The 13,102-nt window shown below is 51.2% G+C and overlaps 1 protein-coding gene across 1 annotated transcript in view; it reads right to left on the minus strand.

Annotated features, from left to right (window-relative positions):
* Positions 1–13,102, minus strand: part of LOC138511076 (trichohyalin-like) — a 3,831,204-nt gene that overhangs the window by 1,109,200 nt on the left and 2,708,902 nt on the right. The window lies entirely within an intron of this gene.

The following is a 13,102-nucleotide window of genomic DNA, read 5'->3' on the forward strand; positions in this document are numbered from 1 at the left end:
TAAAGCATTTCGCTAAACAGAGGGCCGAGGCCTATCTCTTTCTTTCGATGGCTACCTCTCATGGAACAGCCTCCCCCTTACTCTTTGTATTGAGCCGGACCTCCTCGAATTCTGCAAGCTCCTCAAGACTTTCCTTTTCACTTCCTCCTTTCCTTGTTCCCTCCTCTGGTAATCTCACAGTCACTGTGATTGCTGACCAGGGCCCTTATGTGTCCTTTGGGGCTCTGACCTCCCGCATACAATTGCCTCAGCCTCTGACTACACACAGCACTTTAATCAGTACCCACTTGCCTACGCCACTATAGGCCTGCACTTAACTACTTAGTGCAGTCCAACGCTCCTAGCAATTACTATACTTGGCACTTACATCTGCTGCTCACCCACGAGCATGGACACTCCAGCACTTACCCCCCACTCCCTCTTCCCCTCTTCTCTCTCTGCACTTGCATGTTCTGAATACTCACAAGGCCTAGTAGGTTTTTCTCTATCCTCCAGTGTATATATTGTTCTCATTCCCATGTTCCCTCCCTGTGGCCCTGTGGGCGCTTTGAAACACAATTTACTTGTTGTATAAGCGCCTAACAAATGCACAATAGATAAATAAATAAACCGCTAGAAGACATTAATGAAATGTACATCCACTGTTAATCTCTGCTATACAATAAGACATATCTACATCAAGCATTTCTTTCAAGAACCAGAATGTATTTTGTTAAAACAAACAGTATTTAGGGACATTGCCCTGTGTGCCAATGCATTTTGGACTGTTTAGTCCTTCATCAGGGAAAAATAAATAACTGCGTATCATATACAGAAGTCAATCGAAAGAGCTCTTGGCCCGGATCAAAAAATGAATCAATAACCCACAACCGGGCCATAGTGATCAATGAAAATGTAGGATTGTCATGAGAATAGCATACCAAAACAGTCAGTTGTGACATCAGTCTAATTTGTGCAGGCCATCAAACCAATCAACATTGTGTGACATGTCAAGGCACTAAATTGTGCGTACAGTTGGATCCAATCAGAAATGCCACAGACGTGTACATTTATATATAGTGCACACAAACAATTAATTGCAATCAAACGATTTGATGGAAAACAATGTATCACCCCACCCTGCAGCTACTTCCTGGTCCACTCCTCCCTCCCGCCTCCCTGAACGCCCACCACACCCCCATCCCTTGGGTTCACACATATCTCTCTTCTTAACTGACCCTCCTGGGCAGCCCCCATGGCTAAGGGCCCCTCAGGCAAAGGGCGGCTCCTGCTTGTGTCTGCAGGTGTCCGCAGGGGACGCCAGGCGCCTGCCCTCTCCCTTCGACCTCCTGCTCACCGCTCACTAGCTGTAATCCTCGGCTGTTCTACTTGCAAATTCCGCCTGCCTTATTACTGCACTGTGAAACCTAGGCCTTTTTCTCCCTCTCTAGGATTCTCAAATTTAGGCAGCGTAAATTGATTGTAACGTACCACTGACATAATTGCACTGTGAAACCTAGGCCTTTTTCTCCCTCTCTAGGATTCTCAAATTTAGGCAGCGTAAATTGATTGTAACATACCACCGACATAATTGCACTGTGAAACCTAGGCCTTTTTCTCCCTCTCTAGGATTCTCACATTTAGATTTGTCTTCCTATCTTGGTATGCCTGGTGCCTTTCCTACGCTCGCCCCCCTAGTGCCGTTGTCTTGTTCCCACTCTCTCCTGCGCACTTGCCCCTCTCTGTCTTGTCTGTCTACCCCTCTGACCTCCCTCCTACTCATGGTGCTCTCTGTCTCCCCTATCTTTTCAAACTGTTTCTCTATTGACTATCCTGCTCTCCTCACTAAGTCTGGTAGGAAAAAGTTTAAAAAGGACATCCTGGTCTCCAACCCAGGCCTCCCTATCACTGACACCTACATCAGTGCCTCCTCCAAGGAAACTCTCACCGACATCATCTTTGTCGTTCCTTCACCTGATCTATGGACCCCCGATATGGTCTCTGTGCTCTCTCCTTTCTCCTCCTCTCCCATTAATGGTGGCACCCGTTGGGACGCCCTTCTGGCCTCCTTCCTATCCTCTAAAGTCATCATTAATGTCTACTCTAATGGGACCGTCTTGGTCCAAGGACCTCAGGCAAACCTTCATCTCTTTGATAGACACTAGCCACGCCTTATCAACTTCCTTTCTTCTCCTGCTGTCCCCTCCCCCCTTTTCTCAGCTACCTTGCCTTCTACCTCCCTCTCTGCCCTCTCTCTGGTGCTCTCTACACTTCTGAAGTGCGTACCTCTGATCTGTACCCCTCCCCGGCAGTCTTTCAAGGGGGGCAACCTTCTCCACATTGCCACTCTTAACTCCCGCTCCGCTGTCAAACACTCCTCTGACATCTGCCGCCTTCTTGAAGAACTTGACCTAGATGTCCTCAGCCTCACTGAGACATGGTTTACGGCCAGCTCTGTCACCAGCTTTGACACACTCCTACCTGATGGCTACAAGATCATCTCTGCGCCCAGGCCTAACCCCTCTGGTGGTGGCATAGCCCTTTTCTTCCCTGAGTGGATTCCTGCCTCTGTCATTCCTACGCAGGCCTACTCCTCTTTTGAATGCCTCGTCTGCAGGCTCTCTTTCTCGCGAAGCCATTCCCTTACTGTGACTACTATCTATTGGCCAACTGGTCGGATTTCTTCCTTTCTCTCTGAGTGGGCAGACCTCTCCTCCTCACTCCTGGCCTCAACCACTCAACTCCTCCTTCTTGGAGACTTCAACATCCACCTGGATGCCTCCTGTCCCCCTACTGAACTCTTTCGCGACCTCTGCGACTCTCTCTCACTCATCATTCTCCCCTCTGGCCTGACTCATTCTGGAGGGCACACTCTCGATGTTCTGATCTCTTCAGACCTTCCGCTCTCAGTCCCTCTCTCCACTCCTCTCTCCTGGAGTGATCACTTTCTCCTCTCCTCCCACCTCACCTTCCCTACTCCTCAGGCAAAGCCACCTTCATCACTGCCACCCCCCTTCTCGGTCATCCGACCCATAAAGCGTGTGTCAGTTGAGGCTTTCGCCGCCACCTCCTCATCTCCCCCCCCTTCGGCTGACTCCCACCCTGACACAGCCATCTCCACTCTCCACTCTGCTATATCTGATACTCTTATTATCCTTGCCCCTGTCATGAGAATCCACCTGAAGCCCAAAGCCAAATGTAACTCCTGGTATAACTCGGATTTGGTCACCCTAAAACGCAAGTGCAGGGTGGCTGAGAGGAAATGGCGTGCTTCATGTTCATCCTCTGACAAACTGGCCTGCCGCCTGCTCCAAAGGCAATACCGGCTCTCCGTTCTCACCAAGAAGAGAGCCCTTATCCAAGCCCGCATCTCTGCGGCATCTAACAATTCGGCTGAACTCTTTAAAATCTGCAAGGAACTGGCCAACCCTGCTGCAGTCTCCACCTCGCCTGTCCCCTCCCAGGCCCTCTGCACAGCACTGGCCTCTCACTTCATTTCTAAAACTCAGGACATCCTGTCCTCTCTCTCCTCCTATCACCTCCCTCCCTCTATTCCCTGCTCTAAATCTGGCCCTTCTGCAGCCACCCCTCCTCCCTCCTTCTCTGCCTTTCCCCTTTTTTCTGCTGATGAGGTTTCCAGACAAGTCCGATCTATGAAAGTCTCGTCAAAACAGGTTCACCCCTGTTCCTCCAAAACTTTCAAGGACGACATCGACTCCCTGGCTCCTGCCCTGGCTGACTTCTGCAATCACTCCTTCACCTCGCGAGTCTTCCCATCCCCCCTTAAGCACTCCCTTGGCACCCTCTTCTTAAGAAACTCTCTTCCGACGCCTCCCTCCCGGCTAACTATCGCACAATCTCCATCACTCCCTTCCTGGGCAAGCTCCTGGAGAAACTGGCCATCTCCCAGCTTAATCTCCATGCTGAATCTGTTGGTAGTCTTCATGACCATCAGTCTGGCTTCAGAGCTGCCAGAAGCACGGAAACTGCTCTCCTGAACATCCGTGAAGACTTTCTCTCCAACCTTGACTCTAACACTCCGTGTGTTCTCATTTTGCTCGATCTCTCTTCTGCCTTTGATAATGTCAACCATGCCATCCTGCTCAACCGTCTCTGTGATAACCTGGGTATCACTGGTCAGGCCCTGGCGTGGCTGACCTCTTTCCTCTCCAATCGACCCTCCAGGTCCAACTGGGGTCTGTCCTCTCTGACATCTTTTTCTCTACCTGTGGTGTCCCCAGGGATCTAACCTCTCTCCCTGGTTGTTCAACCAGTATCTGGCGCTGCTTGCCAACCGCATTGCCGCTCTCTGCCTCAACTTTCAGTGCTATGCTGATGATACCCAGCTCATTTTCAGGCTACCCTCAGCCTCCTCCTCTCCTTCCCTCATCTCTGACTGTCTGTCTGCTATCCAGGAATGGTGTGCCACCAATGACCTCTGCCTTAATGCCAGCAAGACTGAGATTCTACTCATCGGCACACCCACTCCCTCCTTCCCTGCAGCTCTCTGGCCGGCCTCTCTTGGCCCTCTTCCTGCTCCTACCTGCAAGGCAAAAAACCTCGGGGTCATCTTCGACTCCACACTCTCCTTATCTTATCACATATCTGACGTCTCTAAGAAGTCACACTACCAGTTGCACCTCCTCAGAGGTATTCTTCCTTTCCTCTCCTTCCCCCAGAAGCTCACTGTCTCCAGAGCTCTGGTTCTCTCTAAGCTGGACAACTGTAACAGCCTCTATATAAATCTGCCTGCCTCTACACTCCGCCCTCTGCAACTCATCCAGAACAGGACTGCGAGACTTGTCCTTGGCCTCAAGCAAAGGGACCGTATCTCTCCAGGACTGAAATCTCTACACTGGCTCCCAGTGGCTGCGAGGATTAAGTTAAAAACCCTCTGCATTGTACACAAGGCCTTCTGGGGCCTGGGGCCAAAATACCTTCAACTCTCTCTTCCTAAATATCTTCCTTCTCAAGCTCTTCGCTCATCCACCACCAACTCCCTCAGGGTCAGCCGCTTCTCCAAGCAACGAGTTGGGGGTAGATCTCTCTCCGCGGCAGGGGCCTCCCTCTGGAACAGCCTTTCTGCCTCCCTGAAACTTGAGGAGAAACATCTCTGGTTCCGGAAGCACCTCAAAACCTTCCTCTTTGCTTCTGCTTTCTCTCCCCCACACCCCTGCTAAATTCCTGAAATTGCATTGAATCTGCAACTGGGCCACTCTCACCGATCTCGGCCCTTGGCCCAGCCACTCTCCCATTGCACTGCCTACCTGGCAACCCCTGCACTGCAGGATTGTCTCTGAATCCCTAGAAACCCCCTTCCCAGCACTTGTCTGCACTTACCTTGCACTTGCCACCAGCTGGCCCTTATTATTTATCTTGTTATTCTACTACCCCTGTACTGCACTTTCGCCTCTCCCTTTCCCCTTGCACTTTTCCCTTCCCCTCTACCCATGCACTTGCGCGATATGAATGACACCTGGCCTAGTAGGATCGTTGTTTGTCTTCCCTTTGTTCCCCCTCCCTGCCTCGTCGCGCCTTGAAACACTTGTGTATAGGCGCGTTACAAATACCATATCATATCATATCATGTATGCAAATGCCAGAGGAGGTAAAAGGAGACAAAAGAAGAAATACAAATATCACCAATAGGTGTTCATGGCAGTTGACATTCACATTAACATATGCTGCGCCAAGATTCTAGATGGCTGTACTGGAACCTGCTCGTCCCATACCCATCCTACTTAAGTGATGGTGAAAGATTCAATTTCAGCTAGCTTTGCTTCGCCAAAGTATAGTCAAACATCCCAAACCTTACTGAAGATTAACATCCACACCCTGTATAGTAACCAAAAACTACTAGTAAGTCATTACGAACTGCAAGTGGTAAAGGGTAAAGGCTGACCTGGAAATCTACTGTACTGTGTACAACTGTCCAACTCACTTAAACACTTAGGGAAATTGTTTCCTCTGGTTCTGTAGGTTGGTCAAAGTTAAAAAGTACATAAAGGGATAAACCCATTGCTGAATAAAACGGCTAATGTCAAAAACGCTAGTGGGTTCATTTACCTGTCTAACCATGTCCAGCGGATAACCCTAGATTGGGTTTCCTTTGCAACCCTCTGGCAGACCGCAAAGCTGTGGTTCAAAGAAGAGAAAAAAGGGAAACATCCAGTCATTTAACGCCTCACCAACAAAAGTCGAGGGTGTGCACCTCCTGTGGAAAGTGACTATAAAAAGTTGTAATAAGTAAAGCTCCTGGGGTATGCTGATCCTCCTGCATTATTTAAGGTTGACAATAAACCATATGCCCAATACCCGTCTAACCATAGACCAAAGGGTAGTGGTGATAGACAGTAGACAACGAGGGTGAGGAAAAGAAAAGGCAAAAGAATGACATTCTTAGCTGACAGACATTTTGTTATCCTATGCATTGGTGTATGGTTCAAATGTTTTTTAAATGGGCATGTAAATTATCGGTGGATCCCACAGGAGAACCATCAATGTCCGTGTTACAAAAACCCAAAAGACGCTCTCTAGCAGACCATTACAAGGAACAATGTAAGTCCAGTTCCTCATTCATGCCATTGGGAAGAAGAGATTCCAGTCTATGTACCCAAAAGGCTTCTCTGCGTGCTCTTCTCCTGTCAATGGCCCTCATTACGACCCTGGCGGAAATCGAAAAACGATGGCGGAAATGCAATACCGCCATCGAATAGCGCTCGGTGCGACTATGACCCGTCACCGCAAAGTACGATGCCATTAGCGACACCGTAGTGAACGCCAACGCTAACTGCACCAAGTACGCGCGCGCGCGCCATGCCAAACCGTAAATACCACCATGGCGCAAGGGTACGCGAATTCCGACCCTAGCGGACATGTACCTAACGCCATCAAGCACGGCGGAAAGTACCATTCCGCCATGGTGAGAAGTACGGCATCGCGAATCAACCGTAAACGGCCCCACTGAGTGCCTGTACACCGCTCCCTGCCCACATAGTACAACTCCCCGTAGGTGCAATGAAGTCACAATGCAACCATTGAAATGTACTAGTCATCCATGCATGCCAACGAACAAAAGAATCACAAGAGGGGCCAATGGGAGCTGCAGGGCACAGATGGCACGAATACAGAAGCCATTCCAATGGACAGGACCACAGTCCCCCACCAAGAAACGCACGCAAACACAGGCACCTGTGACCAGCAATATTCCGAAAATCACATCATTCCACCAGTCCACCTGGCTGACCGGCATCTGTTACACAAAACCTAATCCCCCGCCCCTGAGCATGACATCATTCAAACAGTCATATTGGCAGCCCTCATCCCTGACCTCACTGGGCTTCGTAGGCAAACGCGCCCAGCACAGTACCACGCAACTATACTCCGAAGCTGGAACCCAATGCAGATCTCCTCACAATACATCGCTCCCCAAATAGGAATATGCCACATCACTTGCAAAGAAGAACGCTACACGGCCCATATCAGAATAGAAATTTAATGCACAACAAAATCACCAAGCCCATACAGCCATTAGGCCATGAACTCCAAAACACATTTCACCATTGTGGGCTGCATCCGCAAGAAATGACCAGCTACTACTTGTGTGACGCCCTGTTCCATCATGGTACACAGAGCCACATTCACGTTCGAAAAGGCAACATGGAAGCGCACAGAACCGCAGGGCCGTCCCAATGGGGAGGCACTAGTCCAGCTGAAAGGCCGAAATGTTGCTCCGAGCCACTAGTACTGCGTAAGGGCATGTGGCCCATTGGCGATCGTCCCATAAGATCGTAATGCTGCTCCACTGATTAACACGAAGCAGCAGGTGTCGGGAGTAAAAGCCATCTGCAGGAGTGGCATACAGATGGCAGTGGCAAAAGGGGAGGAGATACCTGTCAACCAAAAGAAAAGAAAAAGAACAGAATGGCCATCAGAACTACATTCGAACAACTCACTTCAATGATCACACTAAATCCACAGCCATATGCATGCTAGCCCACTCCAAAGGATCATCACCACCCCAAAACCACTTGTGACTCATAACTATCTATATCGAGGTGTAAACACCATCACAAACGAGTGTACCTGTGCATGCGTCTGTGAAAACAGAATCCATCTGATGGGATTGTTAACGTGCATGGACACAAGTGTCTGAAGGCGCGTCGAGACAGGGAGGGCTCAACAAGGCCAGATAGACGATGGTCCCACTATGGCAGCCCTGCATCACATAGCGCAGGGGAGGCGGACAGATTCCAAGAAGCCCTGTACATGGCAAACTCTGTATCAAATCATCAGCCCATGCATCCATTCATCATTCCCTCATCCCGGTATAAAAACGCCTGAATATTTACTCACATAACATTAGAAATATCCATTGAGTCTGTGCGTTATGCAGCCTGCAAAATCCACAGTGCCCCAGCCCGTAATTCCAGTGTTGTGAAGTAACATGTATTTGGGAACGTCCGGCCTCATCGCCCACGTCGCTATTGCGCATCCCAAACTATTCATATCAATCATTGCATCCTCGCCATGGCCCCTGTCTCAAGGACATTGAACAATAGAACGTTATATTTGCAGTCAGACCTGTGGGCATCTCCTCGCCGCTAGCTGATAACCGAAAGCGCCGCCCTTCGAATTCCTCATTTGCAACATCACGTCGAAAAGGCATCTGTGGCCGCTTGAAATCACAAATTAATCCATCTAGTGCGGCTGTGTGTGAAAATGGCAACTGCCTTCACTCACAAATGGGACGCCCCGCCCGTCGGTGCAACTCGGTACAGTGATGCATGAGGGCCCACCGTTACTCGAGTACTACGTTCCACTGACCCTTCACAAGTCTGTTCGCGACTGCAAAGATTGTATGTGAAACAATGGGACCATAGCCGAATGAACATATCAACCAATGTTACACGGCCATCGGGTACAAATACATGATTGCAATAGCAAGATGCCATTCCTCGAATTGCAGCGTTGTGTGCGGGACGTGCTCGGCCAAAGGGGAGAGCAGCTTGCACAGGTGGAATGAATCACCACAGGTGGAGGCCATACATCCTGAAAACACATAAATTGCACACCCAGGCTCCTCCCACAACCACACCCACTCCGAAATGCTACCGGCAGGACTCGCGATGTTGGCCCTGGGGGACCTGATAGCACTGCAAGTACTCCAACTCCAAGAAGAAGACGAACACCAACTACAACCGGCCGCACGGAGGAGACGCAGGAGGAGGAGGAGGCCAAGGCAGGGCCAGCAAGGGCCGCCAGCACAGCCACTACCACCACGCAGGCAGCCCGCAATCCCACGCCTCCGAGCACATCCGTTCAACCTCACTGATGAGCAGATCCACACCCTCTACCGTTTGGACCGGGACACCATAGCCGCCATTGTGGACATGACACAGGCTGACCTTGTCAGCATGATAGATAGCCCAACCGCCATCCCACCCCTACTGAAGGTGGTGTCTGTACTCCACTTCCTGGCCACAGGCACCTACCAGCACACAGTCGGACAGTTGCATGGCATTTCTCAGCCACTGTTCTCACGGACACTATTGCAAGTGCTCGATGCCCTCCTGCAGCACGCAGACGACTACATCTCTCTACCACGCTCGGAGCAGGAAATTACCAACACAAAAGTGGGATTCCATGCACTTGCCGGCATACCGGGTTGCCTTGGTGCCATCGACTGCACCCATGTGGAATTGGTCGTCCCACATGCCATGGAGGCCCAGTACCGCAACCGAAAACAATTTCATTCTCTGAATGTACAAATGGTGTGTGACTCCAACAGGATCATTACACATTGTTGTGCCCGATTCCCTGGATCAACCCATGATTCAATGGTCTTGAGGAACTCTACAATACCACGCTACATGGAGCGACACGCAGGGAACAGATCCTGGCTACTCGGTGAGTCTCATTTCATGCATGATGATGTGGGGTATGTGATTCGGCAATGACCTGGCAGGAAGGGGGGGGGGTGTGTGCGTACGTAGCAATGGCATTCCACATTATACGTTTATCGTCCACATACAGGTGATGCTGGATATCCACTGAAGAGATGGCTCCTCACACCAGTCCGGAACCCACGGGACCAGCATGCGGAGGACTACAACCATGCCCACTCACGTACCCGTGTAGTCATTGAACAGGCATTCGGCCTACTGAAGACTCGTTTCCGCTGCCTCAGCAGGTCTGGCGGGGCACTCCTGTACCGCCATGAGAAGGTTGCAAAGATGGTCATGGCATGTGTCATGCTCCACAACATGTGCGTACGTAGAAATGTGCCCATGCCCCCTGACGCAGAACTGCAAGCACCTGAAGATGGTCATGATGAGGGTGGGGATGTGGCAGCACCTCAAGGAGTCTGCGAGGCACAGGAGGGCCGTGACATTCGTCAGCATCTCATTGATGCATGCTTCTAGCACTCACGCCTGGTGGCTGATACATGGACACGGTACTCGTGGCACTGTGTGTGTCTGGTACATGCACAATATGGACTGTACGCCTATGATGGCCTAGTACACAAAGATCATTGTCCACACATCTCATTGGTTGATCGTGCATTGTTTATGGCATATGTGATATCATGTCAAACACCCTATCGACCCGCCACCCAAGTGAGCCCAACACACCCCCTCCACCCTCCTACCTCCCCCCCGAACACCAGTATCCAAAGATGCTCATTGTCAGTGGGCAGTCGCTATTGCAAGCCCCCTCTGCGGGTATCAGGGGCACCCCTGCCTGTGGAGCGCAGGTTCCTCCCAGATCTACGTTGGGGGCTGCCCTGGACGGAACTTGCAACGGATGATGTCTCTGCCTGCTCACGTCCATGCATGTCCCTTAGGGTTTGTGAGAGCTCAGTGAGCACACGGCGCACTGCGGCAAGTTCGGCACATACGTCTTTGGACGTCGCATGCAGTTCCCCCCTCAGGCTCTCGGTGCTTCTCTCCATTTGTGCCCTTAGTGTCTCTGTACTTCTCTCCATTTCTGCCCTAAGTGTCTCAGTTGATGTTTCTATGTCTGCCTTAGTGCCCCCACATTCATCGGCATGGTCCTTGAGGAGCGTGGCCAGTTGCTGCTGTTGCACGATTAACTGGTCGAGGGACTGTTGCCTCTGCTGGGCCATGGCCATTTGCGGTGGTGTCACAGAGTGGCTGTTCGCCTCATGTTGCCCTGCCACAGGGCTTGTGGGGGATGGCCAGTCGTCGTCTTGTGGGTGCCCCTGCGTGGTATCCTCATGTTGTACGGGATGGGACAGAGAGGGGGATTGGGACAGGTCATGGATGGATCTGACTTCGACATCCCCGTCTTCTGTGTCGGAGCATGCTGCCATCAATGGGGTGTCACCTATGGTGCTGCTGCCACCAGAGGCAGTGCCTTCTGTGGCATCCATTGGGGGGACCTGTGGTGCTGCTGTTGTGGGCATGCTGGCTGCTGGGGTGCCTGTTGATGTTCCCTCCTATGTGCTGCCACCTGATTTGTGCTGCTGCCGTGTCTTGATGCGTGCAGCTGAGGTGGAGGGTCTTTGGCCGTTGGTCTTGGCCCTCTTTGCAGGTGTGCTGGTAGGGGTGTCCTGAAGCTCGTCGTTTGGATCGGACCCTGTGGTGGAGTAAAGGAGGGCGAGGGTTATTAATGGGTCTGTGGGAATTGGAATGGCATTGTATCACATGCATTGGGGTGGTACCTGAGGGTGATTTGGGTCGGGGCCTTGGAGGTGCTTTCATTTGTGTGTGGAGTGAGGGTGCAGTTGTTTGGCAGCCTGCAGTTAGGGTGTGCCTGCTGCACGTGTAGTGGGTGTTTTTGGGGTTTTTAATTATTTATGTATTTATTGTGAGTTTTAAAGTGCGCTATCAGGCCAATGTGTGTGGACGTTCTCCTGGACATGTGTTTCTGTTGCACTATGTGGACACATGGTACTTCACATGATTGGACATTGTGGATTTAGCTTTGTTTCATTTGGGCCACCTACCTGATTCTTCGGATGTCTGCACTCCTTTCTCCATCCCTCCGACTCCCTCTATGCTCTCCATTCCAATGGTGGAGGCACAGATTTCTTCCCAGGGGGTCAACTTGATGGGTGATTCCGATCCTCCCCCGGTGGCTGTGGCAATGTTGCGGTTGGCAGAAAGTATGCTACGGACGCGTATCCGCAGGTCGTCCCATCGCTTTCTGCATTGCTGTGGGTTGCGGGGTGCGGTCCCCACCGCACTTACCCGCTGTGCCACCAGAGCCCATATGGCCTTCTTGTTCGCAAGTGCCGTCCTGGTCATTTGCGTGGAGAAGACGGCGGCGGCATTCTCCTGGAGGGTCTCTGTTAGCACGGTGAGTTCCTCACGGGAGAAGTGGACCTGCCGCTTGCGGTCGCACGCTTTCTTCGCTACTTTTCCCATTTTTCTTGGTTTCGCTAGGGTGGATGACGGGTTGGGGTGTGTCTCAGGGTAGTGTTTTTAGTGGTTGTGTGGATTTTGTGGTTTTATAGGTGTACGGCGGGATGTTTCCCGTTCCGGGCCCATGTTTTTACTTCCGTTTCCGTATATTTACGGTCACCGTACTTTCCGGTTGGCGCTCACTGCGGTGTCCGCTAAGATGGGTGGCGGTATTGCACCTAGGGCGCCGTACGGCGGCGGTGTGGGCCGTTTTGGGGTCATTTCCGCCATCGCGGACTTTGCACTTCCGCCATGCCGTGGTGCTCGTGCCCGATGGGTCGGAATGGGCCGCACTTTGCTCCATCGTGCAATGGCGGAAACGCTATTTACGCTGTGGCGGTCCGGTCAGTCACTTTCCGCCAGGGTCGTAATGAGGGCCAATGTCTCCTCCAAATTCCTTGGCGTCTGGGCAATTGAATGTCCATGCTCGTTAAAGTGTCTGGCCACTGATGAGTTCCTGTTCCTTGTGCGTATGCATGATTTATGCTCATTTCACTGGATCCTCACATTTCTTGTTGTCTCTCTTCCATAGTAGATGCCACAAGGGCACCTAATACAGTATCTGACATTCTCTGTTGAACAAGTTGCGAAGTATCTTAGCCTAATCCTTTCCCCTGTCTGTGGTTGAAATACATAAGGGCCTTTGGTGACGTATTACAATTACCACAGCTTAAGCATGGGTAAGTCCCCTTCCT

Source organism: Ambystoma mexicanum, chromosome 6p (genome assembly GCF_040938575.1).
Source record: "Ambystoma mexicanum isolate Mex_15411 chromosome 6p, UKY_AmexF1_1, whole genome shotgun sequence".
Lineage (NCBI taxonomy): Eukaryota > Metazoa > Chordata > Amphibia > Caudata > Ambystomatidae > Ambystoma > Ambystoma mexicanum.